The following is a 10,613-nucleotide window of genomic DNA, read 5'->3' on the forward strand; positions in this document are numbered from 1 at the left end:
TACATCTCGCTTTGGTAAGCAGTTCAGAGGACTGTTTTATTAACATTAAACTCTATAAGGATATTTTGCAAATTAGAAATAAATGAGGTATTGTTACAATGACGTTTGAACGCTCTCTAGGTTTCTTCTTCGTTTTCTGTTCGATGATGTCGATAGGTAAGGTTGATTAATAAAAGTTATATAGCTGATAGCGATAAGATAGGATAGAAAAAGAAACGCAAACGGTGTATAAGTTAACGCGCGTCTGGCGTACTTAATTACAATCCTGGTACCTTTGATAACTATTAACAACTAAGGGACGACATCAAAATATCAATGAAGGATAACAAAATTTAATTCAAATAGTTTGGGGGTGGGGGGTTAAACTTGCTTCAAGTTTTGTTTATCCTACATCGATTTTATATATATCCATATGAGTCAATCAATTTTTCCCAAATTAAGTTATGAGGGGATAGGGGGTCAGTAAAAAAACTATCTGAATTAAGTTTTTTTATCCTACATTGAACTTTTGATGTCGTCCCTTAATAAAACTATTATCAAAAGGAAAAAATAATAAGTAAATATGTTTTTTTATTTGTTTAACTTGATCTTTTCTGTGAATTTTATAGAAATTACATCTCTTTAAGCTAAAGTTTTAGTAAATTAAAATATATTTTTATCTGAACTGAAAAAACTGTCTTTTGTAATAAATATTTGAACTTACTCTTGACAAGATATTCCCTTTTTAATTGAGCTGATTCGGTGTAAAGAAATCACCAATCGATCAATCAATCAAAATAAGAACAAAGCTGACTTTTTAACTACAAAGTTATGTGTATGCTGCCCGAGACAAAAAAAGCAAAACTTAGTTTAAACTAAAGCGAGTTCCTTTTTCAGGTTTAAACATAATTCGTTATCACCAATACTGTTAGATCTGTTCATTAACGCTCACATATGCAAAGAAGTATCATGCGTTAATTCACATTGGCAAATGTACACATCCTTGTCGAGATTATGCTTTAGAACAACGTAAAAAAAATCAATCGAATTTCAGTGGAAAATTACGTGAAATGCTTATTTATTAATTTGCCATAATGGCAGATATTTGTCTGACTCTTTAACATTGAAATCAAATCCCTGTTAGGAGCTAGAGCTGAATATTGTGTATAGACGTGTCGATGGTTGTATATGTCATTGACAGCTGGAATGCTGTTTCGTTGAATGTCACGAACCTGAAAGTACGTTAGTACAAATTTCTTTTATAAACGTTTCGAATAAAGCCAACAATAATGTTCTGGATTTCAAAAGTCATAAATCGCGTGAAAGAAAATAGACCCGGTTAGAAACTAGAACTGAGAGAAACACATCAACTATAACAGAAAAACAAAGAAAAAACATGAATTCTGAAGTGCAACAACAAAAATCGATAACTATCATATGAACAAACTATATGATAACAACTGCCATATTGCTTTCTCGGTACAGGACATTTTAAGCAAAAATTGTCGGTTAAACTTAGTTCAATGGCTAGCCAAACCTCCCGTTTGATGACAATGCTAAAATAGTAGGCCGAAATGACAACACGAGGTGGCAGACATACAGCACAATCACACGCTAGAGCATTCGGCACAGTGAAATGCACAAACAAATGAAATATTAGTCAACAAACCATGCAAACTTCAGAAAAAATCCGATCAAATTCAAATACTTTAAGGCTGAGACGTCGTTCATTTAAAATAACCGCAGATTTGGTAGGTACATTTTTTAAATCAATCGTTATGTCTTTAACAGAATATAAGCTATTTGTCTACAACAAAAAATAATTATTCAAGGCGTAGATCTAGCTAAGACAATCATTGGTGTTTACAAATGTGATGTCATGTAAAAGGGTGCTGAGAAGACTCAATATATACAGGATTTGGTAATCTTTGATGTTTAAAAAGAAAACAAATATAATTGAATGCCGATAAAAAAAAACCTACATAACCAAGGTTTTAAAATACAAAACAAGGTCATCCTAATATGCTCACTGTGTAACTAGATGCATACTTGGAATATATCAGAATTATTTTCATCAGAGAATTCGATCTAGAAAAATATATTATCATATAATAATTTCTTAAAATGAGTTTAAGAAACATATTGAAATTGCCAAGGAAGCACACGTGGATTATTCGTTGTTAATCAATATCTAAATAATATATATATATGTATACAAAAAATAATACATTGTTTTATTTTGCAGGCTACAGTTTAACATGGACAAACAAGTATATCGAGAATCCTACTGCTCGTAAATTTGGTAAAATATAACATAAGGACATAGTTATAATCAACAACAGTAAATTTGATTCCACTTTTTGATTAATATATGATTTTGTCGATAGGTATTATCTTAGACTTACACAATTGACAACTTTGGTTCGATGTAGTGTCTCGATTGGTTTAATAAATGCCATTCTTTGTACTTTTAAAGCTAGATAAGTTGATCACGGCATAACGAGATAATAAAATTAATGCAACATGAGTACTTGATTTATAAATCTATTACGTAGTTCACAGATATTTTTCAAAGTACATTAAGTATTAAGTCACTTCTATATTAAACGTCTTCATTTTGCCATAAAGACTTTCGGAAACTTAAATTTAGAGAGGAGTTAACATTAAGGTGGTACCTAACACTTTTTCTAAAATTAATTTAATTCGTTTAATTTTCATAAAACTTCGACAATTTATTTACCTTGACCCTTTAACAAAAATATAACAATTTCAAAAATTTTGACCCAACCGTTTTGTCAGAAAAATTACACTGGTTATATAGCAGTTTGACAAACACTAATTTTGATCATTGAGAAAGAAGCTGAATATTCCCTTTACAACACAACGTAATTAAAACGTTTAGCTGACTCTACAGAGTTATCTCCCTGTAGTGTTAGGTTCCACCTTAAGGGAATAAGTAAAAACCATCAAATAGCATTTAGGTTTGTGATAACAATCACCATAATATTGGCGAGGCCTATTTTTTTATTGAAATACAAATGCATACTCTATGAAATATCACGAACCTCTGGATTTATTTATAGGAGGTTCTTTGTATTGGAAAACGACACCTTTGGCGGTTAACTGTAAACATCCTTACTTGGTGAATGTTTTGGTTCACAACGATTCGTAACAGTCGGATCAATCGCAACTATCAGTAGTGATGTTCCTATATTAAAATCTGCATTACAGTTAAAATACTTTGCAACCCCCGCTAATGTTTTCAACCCTTTTCAGCTAACCTGGCCCAAAGGGCCAAGTGAGCTTTTCCTATCACTTGGCGTCCGGCGTCCGTCGTCGTTAACTTTTACAAAAATCTTCTCCACTGAAAATACTGGGCCAAATTTAACCAAACGTGGCCACAATCATCATTGGGGTATATACAATGTAGTAAAAAAATGTGTCCGGTGACCCGACCAACCAACCAAGATGGCCGCCATGGCTAAAAATAGAACATTGGGGTAAAATGCAGTTTTTGGCTTATAACTCAAAAACCAAAGCATTTAGAGGAAATCTGACATTGTGAAATTGTTTATCAGGTCAAGATCTATCTGTCCTGGAATTTTCAAATAGCATTTAGGTTTGTGATAACAATCACCATAATATTGGCGAGGCCTATTTTTCATTGAAATACAAATGCATACTCTATGAAATATCACGAACCTCTGGATTTATTTATAGGAGGTTCTTTGTATTGGAAAACGACACCTTTGGCGGTTAACTGTAAACATCCTTACTTGGTGAATGTTTTGGTTCACAACGATTCGTAACAGTCGGATCAATCGCAACTATCAGTAGTGATGTTCCTATATTAAAATCTGCATTACAGTTAAAATACTTTGCAACCCCCGCTAATGTTTTCAACCCTTTTCAGCTAACCTGGCCCAAAGGGCCAAGTGAGCTTTTCCTATCACTTGGCGTCCGGCGTCCGTCGTCGTTAACTTTTACAAAAATCTTCTCCACTGAAAATACTGGGCCAAATTTAACCAAACGTGGCCACAATCATCATTGGGGTATATACAATGTAGTAAAAAAATGTGTCCGGTGACCCGACCAACCAACCAAGATGGCCGCCATGGCTAAAAATAGAACATTGGGGTAAAATGCAGTTTTTGGCTTATAACTCAAAAACCAAAGCATTTAGAGGAAATCTGACATTGTGAAATTGTTTATCAGGTCAAGATCTATCTGTCCTGGAATTTTCGGATGAATTGGATAACTAATTGTTAGGTTGCTGCCCTGAATTGGTAATTTTAAGGAAATTTTGCCGTTTTTTGTTGTTATCTTGAATATTATTATAAATAGAGATAAACTGTAAACAGCAATAATGTACAGCAAAGTAAGACCTAAAAATAAGTAAGCATGACCAAAACGGTCAATCGACCCCCTAAGGAGTTATTGCCCTTTATAGTCAATTCTTAACAATTTTCATAAAATTTGTAAATTTTCACTAACATTTTCCACTGAAACTACTATGCCAAGTTCATTATAGATATAGAAAATTGTAAGCAGGAAGAATTTTCAGTAAAGTAAGATCTACAAACACATCACCATCACCAAAACACAATTTTGTCATGAATCCATCTGTGTCCTTTGTTTAATATTCACATAGACCAAGGTGAGCGACACAGGCTCTTTAGAGCCTCTAGTTTGGGACTGCCACTAAAATTAAGGTATATTGGATAGGGACAGACATTTTGCCTTGTAACAGGCCACCTACGGAACTCTCAAAAGATTGTTTCAAGGTTTTTTTACGTGCAAAGAGCGTGGCACTCTCTTAATTTGAGGCATCGGATTACTCGTCCCCATTCTCACAGAACGTGGCTGCAAACTTGATACATCTCGCACAGCCAAACTGACCCACTTTGGCAAGTGTTTTACTGCCGGTCGGAAGAAGACCAAATGACCGTATTTCTATTCCACAGTCCCTTTAGGGGGAACTTATTGCAGATTGAATGTATGCAATTTCCTAATCAGAGAAAAAGTCCTTTTCTCCTTTGAGATGAACATGTTCTATTGAAAGGTCGCCAATGAAATAATAACTAGGTTAAGTTCTCAATGTAATTTATAGGAAGTCAAAAGGAAAACGCATCACTGTTCTTTTCAAATAAACCCTTATAATAAAGACAATTTCAGATTTACACGAAATCAAGTTAATTATCAATATGATGTTATGAGTATTCAATTTGTATTTTTCTTAATATGAGATTGTCTCATAAACAAAGTATTGACAAAAATCCTCAAAAACACATACACTTTTGCTCAATTACTAATGAGAACTGTATCAAATCGAATTTTGAAGAAAAATCAAATGCATTTTCTTTTCTTTTTTAGGCAACCTGACTTTTTTTACTGAGTGTACTAGTAGTATTATTGAGGAAAAATATTTTCAAGAAACTGCGAAAACCATTATACCTTATTATATGTGTGAATTCTGTCAGAGCCATTGTGTTAACTATACCTATATGCAGTTTCAATATGTTTTAAAGCCGCACATTGAAAAAAAAAACCAAAACACGCTTGTCCCTATTCACATAATATTACAATGCTCAGTCTGGAGGTACATCATCGAAGATACAAAATGGCTTATAAATCTGCCTGAAGACATTCATTCATTATTTTTTGAAAACACAACTATTTTAAGATGCCGTTTTGAAAAACATGTCTTTCAGAAATGTCTTGAAACGATAGCCTTATCTGCATTTAATACGTCCTCCATAACATGTTTAAGTGAGGGTTTCAATGTTCAATCTTATCTCGTTTTCAAGTCTCAATGCACCAAACATTTAAGTTACAATATTGAATATTCTCAGTTTATATATCCATTGATTTCACTCATATTTTTTATTGTGATTATTATTTGTATTTGCAAACGATCAAAAGCATGTCATGAATTTAATAGATTTTTTAATAGAAATAACAATTTTAGTAATGTAAACATATACCATTTCGATGCTTTTATCTCATATAGTCATCACGATGTAGAATGGGTTCTTAAATTTTACAAAAGGTTAGAAGAAATGGAGCTGAAAATATGTTTAGACGCTAAAGATTTTGAACCCGGAGCTTTTATATTTGCAAATATTGAAAATGCCTTCAACGAAAGTCGCAATGCTATTTTCATAATGACAGAAAATTTTCTTGCGAGTGAGTGGGGATCGTATGAACTAAAAACTGCACATACATACATGCAGAAAAAGAAACTACAAGATATTATAATTGTTTTAAATTTAAGGAATGATATAAGATTTTATGAATTACCAAATGTTTTAGAGCAGGTATTGACTTATGCATCATGCATTAAATGGTTGCAATCAGAAGAGAGGTCGAATAATTGTCAAGAGAGCGATTGCTACAAAAAAATATACAAAGTACTTTCTAAAAACAAAATAACTGTAGTTTGATCGCAATAAAAATGAAAAAAAAAACATATTTTTTGTTTCTGAAATGTTATTTACAATGTTGCTATTATACGTGAAAGACTATTCACTGAGTAGCTATGGATTTTAATGACTGTTTAATTTTAAAATATACAAAACATTAAGTTATATGTTTGATACTAAAACATTCCAATGGTATTATCTAACAGGCATCAGACACGAACATAGATTCAATTCTCGAAACTTGATTTTTGCATGATCATTATAAGAATTTTTCAGATGTTGATTGTCAGGGTTACAAAAAACATATACATTGTACATAAATCATTTAGTTATTCACATTAATGTAATAAAGATTTTGATATTAAAAACATCTTTCTTATTTGAAAAAAACAACAACTTTAGTTCAAACAATGTCGTTTAGCCTTTTCAATTAATAGATTGGTGATTCTCAATTTTTTTTTATATTTCAAAAGAAAGAGACTTTTTTTTTTAAATTTGTTTACTATTTAAACATCATTTATATGTTTGAAATCATCTTACCATAATCCATAATATACAATATATATATATTTTAGCATTCATATAATTCATTAACTCATATTTTCACGAAAACACACATGTTATGCTTCAACAGTAATAGGCAATATTGATTTTATATATTTTATGTATCCTTATTTTAAATGTAAATTATAACATTTTTTGAACATGGGGCTTTAAATGGAATTACAAATTTACCATGCTAATGTGATTGATGAATGGTTTCATTGATTTAAAACAGTTGCTTTGTGTTTGCTTCAAGTCCAGTTCTAACATTTGTAGTTAACCTAAAATTGAATATCATAGATGTTCTTAATGTATTTTGTTTCATTTAAAAAATGAATCAGTAGAACAAATAACTAGGAAAATATTTTTTACTGGATTTACTAATTCCATGTACAATAAAACTCTTTAAAATAAAAGAACATTGCTTCGATAAGGACAATGAATGAACTATTATGCTCAAATGCCCACAAGGTACTTTGTCGGATGCAATTGGCTTCAGATTTGACGTAAATAAAAATTTCTCTCTCAAAAATTTGGACGTAGTTTTTAAGCCTTCAAACCAACATTACAATAGTTGCATCGAATAATTCGGAAGTATAAACTACCATGACATAATTTTTCCCTTAGTTTTGGATTTAATTACCTTTTATTTTGATTTTTATTGTCATTGTAATTTAGAAAGCTTCATTTGTATCGTTATCTCTGTGAATCGTATATATTGTTCTTTAAAATCGGTTAAGTGTAGAGTTTGTTATATATTCTATTGTGTGTTTCTTAATTAAAAGGTTTAACACCAGTTTGCAATATGCTATTTATTTTGTACTTTTTGACATATTTGAGCAACAACTTCTTATAGTATAAAATAGTTTAGAATAATATCGTATTGTGGCTGACATTTACGCATCAATATAAAAATAAGGAGATGCGGTATGATTTCCAAAAAGAAAACTATGAACCAAAGTAAAACAAATAGACAACCATAAGGCCTTCAACCGTGAGAAAAATCCATACCGTTTAGCCGGCTATTGAAGACTGATACATGAAAAGTATGAAACAATTAAACTGAGAAAACTAACGGCCTAATTGATCTGAGATCAGCCCCAGTTTTTGGTAGGGTTCGTGTTGCCTAGTCTTAAGTTGTCTATGTTGTGATGTGTTTACTATTATTTGTCTGTTCGTCTTTTTCTTATTTAGCCATGGCGTTGTCAGACTATTTTCAATCTATGAGATTGATTGTCCATCTGGTGTCTTTCACCCCTCCTTTATAACAAAACTATTTACGAAAAACAAACATGAAAAACATGAACATTTCTAACCTTATTTGGGTTTTAAATAGCCAATACTGAATTTTATCACTTTTTGATTGAAACATGAACCGGTTGTTTACTTTACAGTACCGTACACAATTAAGCTGTGTTCTTAAAAGCCTGTCAACAAAACATTCTTGAATGTTGTCAGATAGTATTGCATTGCTTAATATCAAATATACGAATTGAATAATTTGACCAACATGTACAGAGCATGATTCCATGGGGATCATAAAGATATTGTCCAAAATGTAAAAAGAAAAGTGTTTTTTAACCCTCCCTTTCTTTCCTTAAACCACTCCTTCAATTTCTGCACCTCTTCGACAATCCATTATACAAATAGGGATTTTTTTTTAGAATTGATTAAACTGAAAGTATTTTTTTTTCAATTGCAGCAGATATTCTCATATTTTAGTTCCTGTGATTGTGACAACGCCAAATGCGACTAATTGTATAGTTTCTATAACACCTTATTTTCCAGAGTTCTACCACGGTTTCACATTTGGAGAAGTACATTCCGTCTCTGTGTTAATGAAGTATGTGTTTCAAAGTATTACTTTTACTTGATAATGTTTTGTATATGTTTGACAGCATTTAGATGAATAAATACACATCCACGTTTATTTTCTATGTAGTGCTTTTTTATCCATATATTTTATATGAAACATATTTCTTATAAGGTTAATTTACAATTGTTCTACTGCCTTTTGAGACCTTTTTTGACATTGTATAAGTTATGACTTCGTTTACTGTCCATTGTGTTAAAATTTAGATCCATGGGATGTGTTTCAATTAATTAGAATTTCTGAAGAACGATCTTTTTTAAATTTTAATTATTTTGGCTTTTGACTAGTTTGCAGTAATTCCAAGTTCTCTCAAATTGTTCTTCCGTGGCCGTGTTCACATTCACCTAAATGTAACTCACACATAAACTACACATAATTACGTTCCCATTGATAAAACTCAATGTTTACATGTAGTTTAAATCATGTTTTGTCTACATGTAATCGATAGTCGATGTAGGCTCTGTGTACGTTAAGTGTACGCAAAACTAGGCATTCATGATTCAGAACTTTATTTCCCCCCATGTATATTTAATAAAGAAACGACTTCTATATGAAATTGATACTAATAACACTTATCAATAAAGTTCTTCCCAGAGACATTTGTCTAAACCTGATATATTTATTTGTTATAAAAACACTTTACGTAGCTCTATTAACCCCGTATCAACATGATCAAGACTCATCCATCATCATTGCCGAACACATAATTCATATGAAAAAGTCTTTCCGAATCGAATGGACGTACACACTGACGGAAATATTTGCCACTGGTCTTCACTCAAACAACGATTCACTCTTAAATTCTTTACTGAAAAAGGATGCGGTTAATTGTTTGTTTGTGTAGTATCTCAGATCCGTTAAAATACAATTAGAAAAAAAAAAAAAAAAAAAAACATCACCCCTCCCTTTTCCAAATCCTCCTTGGGAAAAAAATACCATTTGAAACAAACAGATAAGATAGAAATGTAGTGATCCTTAACATTGTTATACTTTTTCTTCGTCTTTAAGCACGCTGATGCAGCCTACGTTTTTAATGCGTAATCGATACATCTTTAAACTACTGCAAATCAGCCAAAATAAATTTCTTAAAGGACTTTAGGGGGGGGGGGTTCTGAGTCAGAATTTTTCCTCGCGCGAATGATCACAAAAAATACATAAACATACTGACAATTTCAACTTTGATTTTTTGTTTATTGCGTTTACTCTAATTTGATTGTTTTTTGCGTTTACTCCAATATCGTAGATACTCGATAGGATAGACGTTTATTTAGCGTTTGAAAAATCTTTCAAAAACTAATTTTATATCGACGATATTTGGTTAATGCGGTTTTGGTGGTTGTACGGATTTCTTAATCATCAGTCAATCACACAATGATCAAAAACAATTTATAGTAAATGTTATATGCTTGCATCTAAGAATCTAGCAAAGATATGTGTGAATTATAATTGTAGGATTTTAAAGATTCGGTTGGTTTATTTGTAATATTACAGCAAAAACAACGTTTGTAAATGAACTCATAAACTATGATGGTTTACTTTTACAAATCGTGACTTGGATAGAGAGTTGTGTCATTGGCACTCAAACCACATCTTCTTATATTTAATCAAGAAGGATTATGCATGTAAGTTTTTACAAGCTAATGAGAGAACACTTTCCACACTCAAAGGTATATCTATTTAAGTTTTATCTTTGTGTTTTTCTATAGATCCGTTCTTTAATTTGTATAAAAGATAATGAAAAAGATGTAACGACAGGTAACAAATCCTATGAGCTTCGATTAAGTATAACCGTCAAA

This window comes from Mytilus galloprovincialis, chromosome 11, assembly GCF_965363235.1.
Source record: "Mytilus galloprovincialis chromosome 11, xbMytGall1.hap1.1, whole genome shotgun sequence".
Lineage (NCBI taxonomy): Eukaryota > Metazoa > Mollusca > Bivalvia > Mytilida > Mytilidae > Mytilus > Mytilus galloprovincialis.